This window comes from Zalophus californianus, chromosome 4 (assembly GCF_009762305.2).
Source record: "Zalophus californianus isolate mZalCal1 chromosome 4, mZalCal1.pri.v2, whole genome shotgun sequence".
NCBI lineage: Eukaryota > Metazoa > Chordata > Mammalia > Carnivora > Otariidae > Zalophus > Zalophus californianus.
This window is the reverse complement of record NC_045598.1, coordinates 16,167,790-16,180,016: the sequence shown is the minus strand read 5'-3', so window position 1 is coordinate 16,180,016 and position 12,227 is coordinate 16,167,790. Positions and strand designations below refer to the sequence as shown.

Genomic DNA, 12,227 nt, shown 5'->3' with positions numbered 1-12,227 from the left:
ATGAATTAATCTTGTTCCTGAAGAAAATGTACTCAATTACTAAAAAATAGTAATTTTTTTAAAGAAATACCACAGCCCAACCTAAGTATCTAAACCTGACCTGGATATATAAAGTTATATCTAGTTATATCTTTCCCCTCTCTCCCATCTCTGGTATAACTAGCAACACAGTTATAAGTGAAATGATTTTTCCTGACTCTGATTTAACTAGAACCACGGACAAGTTTTTAGGAGAATTTACCTTCACTGCCATGTAACAGGTCCAACACACACAAAAAAAAACATTCATCTAAAAGATAGGATCCGAGGTAGGAGTTTTCTTGGGGGCAGGGATGAGCAGTATGTGTGACAAGGAAGAGAAAGCAAAAGAAATGTCAAATGGTAAAATACAAAGACTTTATAGATTACTGTACAAGCTCCTAAAAAAACTTAACTTCTCATATATGTGAACAATTATTTTTTAAAAACGTCATAGAATTCTTTGAATCACAAATAAAAGTTATGAATTCTATGACTTTCAGGGGGTGCCTAGGTGGCTCAGTCGGTTAGGCGTCTGCCTTCAGCTTGGATCATGATCTCAGGGTTCTGGGATTGAGCCCCACATCGGGCTACCTGCTCAGTGGGGAGTCTGCTTCTCCCTCTCTATGCCCCTCCCCCTGCTCATGCTGTCTCGGTCTCTCTCTAATAAATAAAATCTTTTTTTTTTTTTAAGATTTTATTTATTTATTTGAGAGAGAAAGAGCACATGAGAGGGGGGAAGGTCAGAGAAAGAAGCAGACTCCTTGCTGAGCATGGAGCCGGATGCGGGACTCGATCCAGGGACTCCAGGATCATGACCTGAGCTGAAGGCAGTCGCTTAACCAACTGAGCCACCCAGGCGCCCTAAATAAAATCTTTTTTAAAAATAATAATAAAAGTTATGAATCCTATGACTTTTACAACATTAAAATGTTGGCTTTGAAATAACTGCAAGCTTTTCAGAATACTGGAAAACAGTAAAATACTCTAACTAGGATCACTGATCCAAGAACAGAAGAAACTGGAGATCATGACCTCCATTTCAGAGGATTCACTTGTAGCCACTGGACAATCACTTCTCCAGTTCCTAATATTGGTCTGCTTCTCCCTTCCAATGCCCTGCCCCAGTTTTAAGTTGAGATGGAGCTACTTGCCCAGAGACCCCAAAGATGTGTTTTATATATAACATACTCGGTTCAATCCCAAGAAATTGCAAATTAGCAATTTCTATGCAACACCTCTTGAGTGGGGCTTAATAAACCAAAAACAGATCATCCGTGGCCTCTGCTGAAGTCTCTGTCACTACCATTCACGTGCCTCAGGAACTTGAGAAAATTGTTCCCATTTTTCTATCCACAGCAAGCATTGTTTGGCCACACCAACAGTCCTTCAATCTAACGGAGATTAATAAACCACCAGACACCATGCCTCCCAGTTCATTTTCCAAAAACTTTAAAGGAGCAGGAAAAAAAAGGGAGGGCGGACTCCATCAAACAAGTTTAAGAAACACTGAATTAAACAGACTCCTAACTTTTCTGAACCTTTAATAAACTTATGTAGATTAGGAATTTCCAAGATGGAGATATAACAACTACAGTTTCCAACCTGATGCCACACCCCCTGGAAACATCCCTCAGGTATTCTGAAACACACTAAAAAAACACAGGCATTACTCTTAAAATTAAAATTATCCCCGGGCGCCTGGGTGGCTCAATTGGTTAAGCGACTGCCTTCAGCTCAGGTCATGATCCTGGAGTCCCGGGATCAAGTCCCTCAGCAGGGAGTCTGCTTCTACCTCTGACCCTCTTCCCTCTCATGCTATCTCTCATTCTCTCTCAAATAAATAAATAAAAATCTTTTTAAAAAAATAAATAAATAAAATTATCCCCTACCCCCATTACTACTGGTTTAGGAACCCTAAGAATGATCTAACATTCCCTTTGGCCCCGTGGTGACCACAGCAAATAAATAATATGACCTAAAATAATTCAAACATTTCCATAGCTTATATTTTGTACTATTTATTCTATTTGGACACTTTCTGAAACAAATGAGGGCATGAGATATTGATTTAAACCCTAGCACTCTAATATTCACAGAACTATTCATTTTTTTCTCTAGTTATCCGATAAATGAAAATTTATATTCTAAAATCTAATAGTTTGAGGTGCCTGGGTGGTTGAGCTTTGGACTCTTGATTTTGGCTCAGGTCATGATCTCAGGGTGGTGAGACTGAGCCCTGCATCAGGCTCCATGCTCAGCGTGGATTCTGCTTGAAATTCCCTCTCTCTCCCTCTGCCTCTGCCCCTCCCCCCAGGGTCAGCTGCACTCTCTCTCCCTAAAAATAAAATATTTTTAAAAATAAATAAAATCTACTAGCTTATTTAAAACCCATTAATCTTAAATTCCATAATAAAAATATGGTTTTCTGGGAATCAATGAGTGATATATAGATGGTTTAATCCACTTCAAAAGATTCTAAAATCAAGCTCCTCTCAAGCAGCATGCAGCTAGTGAAATAAGTACTAGTCGCTACAAAAATAGGTTGTATAATGAAAATCCCACAAACACCAACAATTACTTGCTAAAAAACTTTATTGAATTACTTCTCATTCCTCTTCATCTTTTTTTTTTTTTTAAGATTTTAAAAAAGAGAGAGAGAGTTGAGAGAGGGAACACAAGGAGGAGTGGGAGAGGGAAAAGTAGGCTTCCCGCTGAGCAGAGAGCCGGATGTGGGACTCGATCCCAGGACCCAGGACCCTGGGATCATGACCTGAGCTGAAGGCAGACGCCTAACGACTGAGCCACGCAGGCACCCCTTCATCTGTTTTTATTTTTAAGATTTTATTTTATTTATTTTAAGATTTTATTCATTTATTAGAGAGCAACAGAAAGAGAGCACAAGCAGGGGGAGAGGGAGAAGCAGGCTCCCTGGAACCCTGAGACCATGACCTGAGCCAAAGGCAGACACTTAACCAATGACCCACCCAGGCGCCCCAGCTCTTCATCTGCTTTTAAACAGATTTCAAAGCAAACCAAAATATACAAATACTCTTAAACTGCCTATCAACAAAACAAATGGATTGTGGCTGAAACCTCACTTCTGCTTTCTTCTACAAGCAATCTTCTTCTCATAATCCTTAACAAGAATTAACAGCCTCCTTGTATTCTACCTCCATCTCTCCCCCCTGGTTTCATTTTCTCTTCATTTGGTCTGTTCTCAATCTCTTCTGTTCCCACAAGGAGCAGCAGTGATAATCTTTTTAGCTGAAAAGGATGGCTGTGCCTTAATAACACCAGACAGCTTCATATTGCCACCTGAAACAGAATGGACGGACACAAGAGTGCCTGAGACACTGCTCCCCCAACTTTCCTGGGGTCTGCAACATGTCTAGCCAGCCAAGAGAAGCCTCATCCATTCACTTCAGTGTGGCATATGAACACTTTTCTACATCTGCCTTGATCTGAAAAGGATTAGAAAACACTACTCTAAAGCATATAGTGCACAAGGATAGTACTGGTGAATTTTTCCTACACCAAACAGTTTAAGGAAAAGTTATTAGAGAAAAACTCAATCTAGTCCTTTAAAAAAAGAATGGTAGCTAAATAAGACTAGATTTTAGTTATCAATATTTTCCCTTGAGATTAGAAATATGATTTCAGGAAAGAAAACAGAAAAGATTTGTTATATTTCACCAGCTAAATGCCAGCTTTGTAGTTCACCTGTTTTCATAACCAACAATTACAGGAATTATCCTTCATAACAATGTTTTCAATAAAACGTCATTTGAGTTCAAAAGTGTAACTGATATTCTAAACTAGAACTTAAGATTAGTTAGTACTAAGCGGTAAACAGTACTTTTAACAACTTTACATTCCTGATAGTGAGCACAGACATGGGGCGATTCTACACAGTAGGCAAGACACTATAACTCACTTCTTTTTAAAAGCCAAACCGGTTTCACCCACTTTCAGATTAGGATCCTTGCAATACATACTGCTACAGTGCCTAAAAGAAACCAGTTCATACTTAAGTAGGAGGAAAAATAAAAATAAAGCACCCAACTGCTGTTTCTGAAATTCCTTAAGACATCACTCTAGCAGTCTAAAGAGGATGCTTCAAACTTTAATGTGCATAAAAATCATGTGGGTGTCTTATTAAAATGCAGATTCTGATTCAGTGGGACTGGGATGGAACTCCAAGGTGATCTTATGCTGCTGGTCCATAGTCCACACACTGTATCTGACTCTACACCCTCGTTTATGTAACACTCGTTAAGATAGCAGACAAAAACTTAAAGCAGGTAACAATCTCCATTTAATAATTTTTATGGTTTCATGAGATTAATCTGGGGGAGGGGTGGTTATTAAAATTTTGATTTGAAAAAAAATTTGTTTTAATTTTGATTTGGGGGGAAAACCCAGCTTCTCAAACATGAGGGCCTGAGAGAGGTTGTAATAGTAACAACACATCTATAGAGTACTTAGTATGTGCCAGTGAATTGTCTTAAATACTTTACATAGATTAACTGATTTGATTCTCATAACAACACTGTGAGGTACGGACGACTGCTGGCCCTATTTTACAGAAGGTAAACCTGAGTCACAAAGACATTACTTAGACTGCACATTGATAGTAAATGCAGGATTTGAACCCAGGCAGTCTGGTTCCAGAGTCTACACCTTTAATTATGATACTAGCAGTACAGCTCTCAAGAGAGAAATAAAATGGCAAATCACGGGGCGCCTGGGTGGCTCAGTTGTTAAGCGTCTGCCTTCGGCTCAGGTCATGATCCCAGGGTACTGGGATAGAGCCCAGGTCGGGCTCCCTGCTCGGCGGGAAGCCTGCTTCTCCTTCTCCCACTCCCCCTGCTTGTATTCCCTCTCTCCCTGTGTCTTTCTCTGTCAAATAAATAAATAATCTTTAAAAATAAATTAATTAAATAAAATGGCAAATCAGAATGGCTTGCTTTTGGAGAAAATGATGCACGAGTTAAAGAGCTGAGTGAGCAACAGAGGCAACCAACTGCCAATTACTGGTGAATCCCAGGACTTAACAATATACAGTTCTTTCCTATATTAGAAACTATTCTGGACTTCAGCTAATAGCTAAATATTTGAAAAATATTTCTCTACAGTATTTTTTGTCATGTTTTATTTTATTTATCTGAGAGAGAGCGTGTGCATGCACGAAAGAGGGAGAAGGGGCAGAGGAAGAGAGAATCTGAAGCAGACTGGGCACCGACCGCGGAGCCCCACATGTGGCTCAATCTCACCACCATGAGATCATGATCTGAGCCAAAATCAAGAATCAGACGCTTAACCGCCTGAGCCACCCAGGCGCCTCTACAATATTTTTTTAAAGGAGGAAAACACCTGGTTTCGTGGGGTGCCTGGCTGGCTCAATCGGTAAAGTGTGCAACTCTTGATCTTGGGGTTGTAAGTTCGAGCTCCACACTGGGTGTAGAGATTACTTAAAAATAAAATCCTAAAAAAAAAAAAAAAAAAAAAACCTGGTTTTAACTTCATGCAATAAGCATTCTGAGACCAATGTCCCAGGGGCAACTAGTGAAGAAGAGTTTTAACATCCAAGAATTATAACAGAAGCAGTAGCAGACATAACTGAAATAACAAGTAATGAAAACTGCTTTAGCAAAAATATCTTGGGCTGAAAGGATGAGTAACTAAAAGTAGAAACTGGTAAGGGACAAAGCATAACATGACCAGGAATTTGATACTGTTGAGCAGAGTGGAAAAAGTGGCAAAAATAAGCTGCTATAGCAAACAAAAGAAAGAGAGGAAAGAAGCAAACATGAAGGTCTAAATAAGAACTGGTCATCAGAAAAAACTTTCTAAGCTCTGGTGAACAGTCCAGGCAGTACAGCTATGGAAGACACTGGACATACAGATGGATAAGACCAAGCAAGAGTAGATTAGTAATTATCACTTCAATGAGCCTGAACACGGATGTGGCGACCAAGCACAGGTCTCGGGAAACACAGTAAACAAGCCTATGGAATATGCAGAAAGAGAAAATGTTAACCCTCAGACATCATTAAATTCATTCATTTGACAAACATTTCTTGAGACCTACTACATATCTGGCACTATTCTAGGTGGTAGGGATACAGGGGTGACCATGCCAGGTCAAAGTCCCGCCCTCATATCACTTACATTCTGGTGGGGGACACTAATAGTTTTGAAAGAGAACAATGAATAAGACATTATCATAAAAGCCTAGAATGAAGCCCTTTAATATAGGAGGACACATGGAACTACTCATGGGACCTAAGTTAACAAAATAGTAATCCCTCCTTAACCCTTATAGACTGAAGTGCTTCTCATTGTGTTCCTTATCCTCTCAAAAAGACCCTAAAAACACTAAAGAAATGCATCTAAAATGTATCTAGAAATAAAAGGACAATATGACTTTTACTCCCAAAAATGCCAATAAACACTACTCCCAGACAGGCACAATAAATTATACTTCAAAGTTTTCCAAATGTGACAGCTCTTGAATCAAAACGTTTTATTAGTGTAACCATCTTAAAAATAACTAGAAATGCTTTTCTAATAGACCATAAAGTTCTAAGCAGAAAAAGTATCTGAATAAAGGAAAACCAATCTTGAAATTAACAGAAAATGTCAAGATTTGGTCTCGTTGGGCTTTAAGAATTTTACAGATGTTTGATTTAAGCCCCCTGACCTCCGCTGCTGTAACATGGGCCTTAGATTCACGAAAAACTATGTTTAACTGAGTACAGGTTTTGGTTAGTATCAGAAAACATTTTAAGAAGATGTGATACCTTCTGGGTCTTGAAATTACTAGAACACAGCTCATTTTTAATACTCAGTTAACTATATCAATCTCTTATCTCCTTGCCTCAGTTTAAAAACTGTAAATTAAAACCATTCTGCTATGTATTTTTTTCCATTCTGCTGTATTTTAAAAGGAAAGATGCAAATTGATGTATGTATATTTAAACTTCTTAAATGTAGAAGTCTCAAGAAATAAGGCAGCAGGGAGTGTGTTTAAAACAAAATACCACATTATGACAGATGTATTTCAGAAGATCCAAGCTCAATACCTATCCAATCATCTACAACACCTACACACCACGAAGTTGATTTAAACCTACCACTTCTTTTAAGTGTTTCTTAACAAGCAATGTTCTCTCTAAAGAAAAACAATAGGAAAGTACTTGTTTCAACATGAACTACCCTTATTACAATGCCGTTACACAATGGGATCTCATTTGCTTTACAATGCTAACATTTTTCTGTGCTATAACCCTGTAATCAATGAAGGATATACAATTGAGGGTGTGTGTAATATTCTGGGGAACCAATACTGTGATCCCAAAAGTCTGAAAATGTTACTTAAGTGTTTTTGGTTAAAAATCCGAAATTCGTTTTTAATTACAAAATTAAATTATCTAGCAAGCAAAGGTAAGGCCTAAAATGAACTGATTCTCTTTCCACCACACCCTTGCCACAAAAAGCGCACGTGAGCCAACTTAGGTCTGTACTGTGCATCAGTTAAGTCATAAGGGAGAAGTTAAAACAGTCTGAAAAAGTCATTTTGACCAAAGATACACTCTCACAAATCACTTCCTTGGACTGCAACAAGATCTTTAAAGTTACTGCCTACACAAGTGGCTGTAGATGCTGTCTTATCCCTGGCACAAACTAATCTTGAGATTTTAAACCTTCCTGGCTTTTAGATGCCTTTGAGACAGCCAAAAGATTTCAAACACGATGCGTTGGGAAGCAGGCAGGATGTGCCACTGAGTGCCCAACTGAGTCTGCAAAACGCTGTCTTCATTCGGTGAGTCCCTGACTTGTAGGAGTTAAACTCTCACCCCTTATATTGAGATGACGTAATGCTCCACACTGCATTTCTCTTGGACTTAAAGGGGAGGAAAAAACAAATGAACAAAGAAAATCTCACCCTTATAAGAGGAATTAAGCAAGCGGCAGAACGACAGTTTCGAGAGGTGGTTAGGTAATTCCCTGAAAGGGAAGCTTCAGCTGAATAGGCAAGGAGAATTGGAGAAGCAAACGGAAATGGTGCTAGGAACTCAATCTAAGGCCGGAATAAAGGAGCCTGGAGAAACAGCGACCTGGTCCGCCACACCGCTCGCCGGGCCGCTGGGCTGCGGAGGGAAGCGCGTCGCAGGCACAGCCCGGGGCAGTCCGCGAGCCGCCCCCTCCCCGGCCGCCACTTCCCCGCCGCGCTAGCGATTCCGCTCCCCTCCCCCCGCCCGCCGCAAAATGTCCGCGGCGGCGCCCGGAGAAGCAGGAAGTCCAAGTCGGGGCGCAGGGGACAGACCCGGCCCGGGAGCCCGAGCCACCCGCAAGCGGCTCCGCGGCCCCGGCCCTCCGCGCCCAGACCCGCCACCCGTCCTCGGAGCCCGCGGGGCCGGGCCGGGGGGGGAGGGGGCCCCAGGCGGCCGGGATGGGTGTGACCCCTTCCTTCCGCCGCTCCCGGTGACAGCCCGGCCCCGCCCGCGCCCTCAGGTCGGCACCCCGCGCCCGGGCCGCGCACCTCTCGGCGGCCCAGCGCCCCCGCCTGCCCCGCCGCCACCCTCTCCCCTCCGCTCCCCGACAGAACCCGGACCCGCGCTCCCCGGACGGCGCCGCGCGAGTCGGACACCCTTCCCCGCGCCCCACACTCCCAGGGTTCCCGGGATCCCAGAGGCGGGGTGTCCCCGCGGACGGGGTGAGGCCGGGGACCGCGCGGCGGGGACGGGACGGTGGGGGAGCCGCTCCCGCCGGGAGCCTCGGGCCCCGCACTCACCTCAGCTTCTCCGCCGGGGCGTTGGCAGCACTGCGCGGGGTCTCCTCGGCTGCCGGACAGGGGCACGCGCCTGACGTCAGCACGCAGGAAACGCAGGGTTGGGTGCCCGCGGAAGTGGGCGGGGCCCGGAGGCGAGTCCAGGCAGAACGGTTGGAGGCGGGGCCCGAGTTCATCCCCCGCCCTGGCTCTGCCCGGTTACCGCGCACGCGCCGATCGGCACGGCTCGCTAGTTCGCTGCTAAGCTTTGCCCCTCTTTCTCCGACGGTTGTGTTTGCTACAAACAGTTATTTGCAAAGCGCTGCCACTAACAATGCTTTCGTTCCTTTCAACCTTCTGAGGCAAAGTATTATCATCCCTATTTTGCAAAAAAAGACGGAGGCTAAAAAAAAAAAAAAGACGGAGGCTTTGACTTGCTTGCAGGCAATGACTTGCCTGAGATCACCCCCCTTCCAAGCCTGCATTGGGTCCTTCGTGGCGCGCCACGCTTCTCATCTGCCTACACCACACTGTCCCTCGCTCCAGTCACTTCGGCAGTCTTTTGGTTGCGGGACTTCCTCCCTGCTACAGGGCCTCGCACTCTGTTTCCCCTGGCTTCCTCTTCTTTAGCAGCCTTTGGTTGGCTCTCAGCCTTCAAATGTCTCTGCCTTCCTGATCACCCTATCCTCACAGCACCCGTTTATCATCTGTCTTCCCTGCTAGTGTGCAGGCTTTGGGAGAATAGGAACTCTCAATCTTAGTCTCAGATGTTTCCCAGTGTTACAGGAAAATCGCTTATCTTAATAATACTTCATTTATTGGTGAGTACCACAGCTATTTGGCCAAGAAAGACACCTCTTTCCAATACATCCGATATATTTTCTTCTGAGTTTTTCAATTGCACAAGAAAAATAACTACATTTTTGAGTGTTTACTATAAGCATGTCGCTAACAGCTTTGCATGTAATAGTAGCTAATGTAATGTTCACAACTACTCTATCAGTTAAGAACCATTACCATTTATTGATGAATGAACTGAGGCTCAGAAGTGTTAAGGAACTTGCCCAAAGTTGCCAAGCCAGGCAGTGGCAGTGGACCCAAGGGGCTGGCTCTAATTGATCATACTACCCAGAAGGTGATTATAGAGAAATCAGAAGATAAGCTTCAGCTGTGGTCCTATCCCTACTGATACAAAATATTAACATTTTGGTGTACATATTTCCAGATACATAGAGATGGAGAGAGGTGTATACACATTAATTGCACAAAAACTGTACTGTTTTTCTCTTTCAAAACTACATTGTGAATATCTTTCCATCTCAAATGAAACATCATTTTTAAAGGTCATATTCTACTGTATGGGCATTACAATCTATATCTAATCAATCTACTATTAGAATTTAGGTTGTTTTCGGCTACTGTAACTTTTTGACTATTGTAAAATGCATCAGCTTGGTTTTTTAAACTTGAGGAAAAACGGTTGTGTTTTCTCCCTCTGCAAGGCCAGTTGGCAGTGACCTTTCTTTCATCCCCTCTCACAATCCCATGAATGTCCCCAGACAATATCTGCCCTTTCTATTAGTGACAATATCTTGATGGGGTGTCACCCAACTGCTTGGCTTTTCCTGCCTTTATTCTGAGAACAAGGATTCACTTAGCACTTTGTCTTTTCTCTTGTCAGGTTTTTGTCAAAATGGTCCTCCCCAACCTTTTCACAGCCCCAAAAGACGGGAGCGTTACTACTAGACCCAAGTCTACCCCTTCCCTTGCGGCCAGCCTAGGCCCCAGACTCCCTAGGGCCTCCTCCCCACTGCCCCTCCATTGGCAGCTGACTCATACTAATGGCAGGAACAGCCCGTGGGTCTCCAGCTCCCCTTCTCCTGTGGTTACCAGACCGGCGTCCATTCCTCCTTCTGGTAACACCACTTCCATTCCTGCACCAGCCCCTGCCCCCAATTCTCAATCCCTGGGGCTCTAGAGGAGATGGCTCCACCCCTAGGTTCAGGGACAGACACGTGACCCAGGCTTAGCCAGTCAGAGAATTATAGCAGCATTTCGGCGATGGGCATATGACCTGATGAGAACCAGTGAGATTCAATTCTGGAACTTTGGTCAGAACTGTCCAGTTGATGAATCTCTCTGCGGAGGGCTGGATGTCACCATGGCCCTGCTGGCAGCCATCTTCCCACTGCAAGGAGAGAAATTCCCTGAGAAGGAGACCACAACAGAGGGCAAAAAGAGAGCAGAGAGAAAGAGACAGTCAAACCAAGGCTCACCGGCATTGTTCCAGCCCTTGGATCTAGTCTTACTTCAGTTTTCAGTCACATTACCTGATAAATTCCCTCTCCTGCCTGAGCCAGGTTGAGTCGGTTCCTGTCACTTGCAACTGCAAGATTCAGCCACCCCACCCCTCCATGTGTGCCCTAGTGTGGTACTTGACACCACCTTCTAGATGATTCCCAAATCTCTACTTCCTCCAGCCCCTATTCCCACCGCCAAATTTCCAAATTTCCAGTTACTCACAAGTCCCATCAGCGCCACTGATGCCTCCAGTTCCCACCTGGTTCGGGTTCCACTGTGCCTCTGTCTGCTTTGGGCCCCTGCACCCTTGTACATCCAGGGGCTCCCAACCTTTCTGCATCAGAGGTACCACACCTGCAAAGTTAATGTCCCATTTCTAGAGGCTTCCTTTGATAATCTCTGTTTTAATTCATTTTATACAGCACAACCTTCGCCTTCCTAGATCTCAGCTCCTATTAAGTCACCTTCGGGCTCAAGAACCCCAGTGTTTTTTCCTTTGCCTTCAAAATAAAAGTCAAAGTCCTTTAGCCAGGCATTCTGTGTCCTCTGTCATCTGGCACCAGCTTGCCTTTCCAAAGTTATTTCCCTTTCCCTTCTGTATTGGTCAGGGTTGTCCAGAGGAGCAGAGGCAACAGGAGGAACAGGGGGAGGGGGAGAAGGAATGGGAGAGAGAGACTGATCTGCATTGGTTTGTATCTATCTATCTAAAAAGATGTATTCTGGGATGGCTAGGTGGCTCAGTCAGTTAAGCGTCTGCCTTTGGCTTGGGTCATGATCCCAGAGTCCTGGGATCGAGTCCCACATCAGGCTCCTTGCTCAGTGGGGAGCCTGCTTCTCCCTCTCCTGCTGCTCCCCCTGCTTGTGCTCGCTCTCTCTCTCTCTCTCTCTGACAAATATTTTTTTAAATCTAAAAAGATTTATTCAAAGGAATTGACTCACACAATTATAGAGGTTGATAGGTTCCAAGATCTATAGGGTGAGTCAACAAGCTGAGACTCAAGAGAACTGAGGGTATGGGTCCAGTTCAAGTCCTCAGGCCTGAGGACAAGAACTGATGTTTCAGTGGCAGTCCAACAGTCAGCAGGCTCAAGACCCAGGAAGAGCCAATGTTTGAGTCAAAAACCAGGAAAAA

At 43.9% G+C, this 12,227-nt stretch overlaps 1 protein-coding gene across 3 annotated transcripts in view; it reads right to left on the bottom strand.

The window, feature by feature from the left end:
- The window catches only part of CDC42 (cell division cycle 42), a 48,452-nt gene extending 39,531 nt beyond the window's left edge, over nucleotides 1–8,921 (bottom strand). For 2 of the 3 annotated variants that reach the window (XM_035727133.1, XM_035727135.1), the window contains exon 1: nucleotides 8,819–8,921. The gene's annotated coding sequence lies outside the window, so the exon portion shown is untranslated. Of the gene's footprint in view, nucleotides 1–7,969; nucleotides 8,168–8,818 lie in introns of those variants that run through there. The other variant, XM_035727134.1, reaches the window with a different exon arrangement.
- Nucleotides 8,922–12,227: the final 3,306 nt, after the last annotated feature.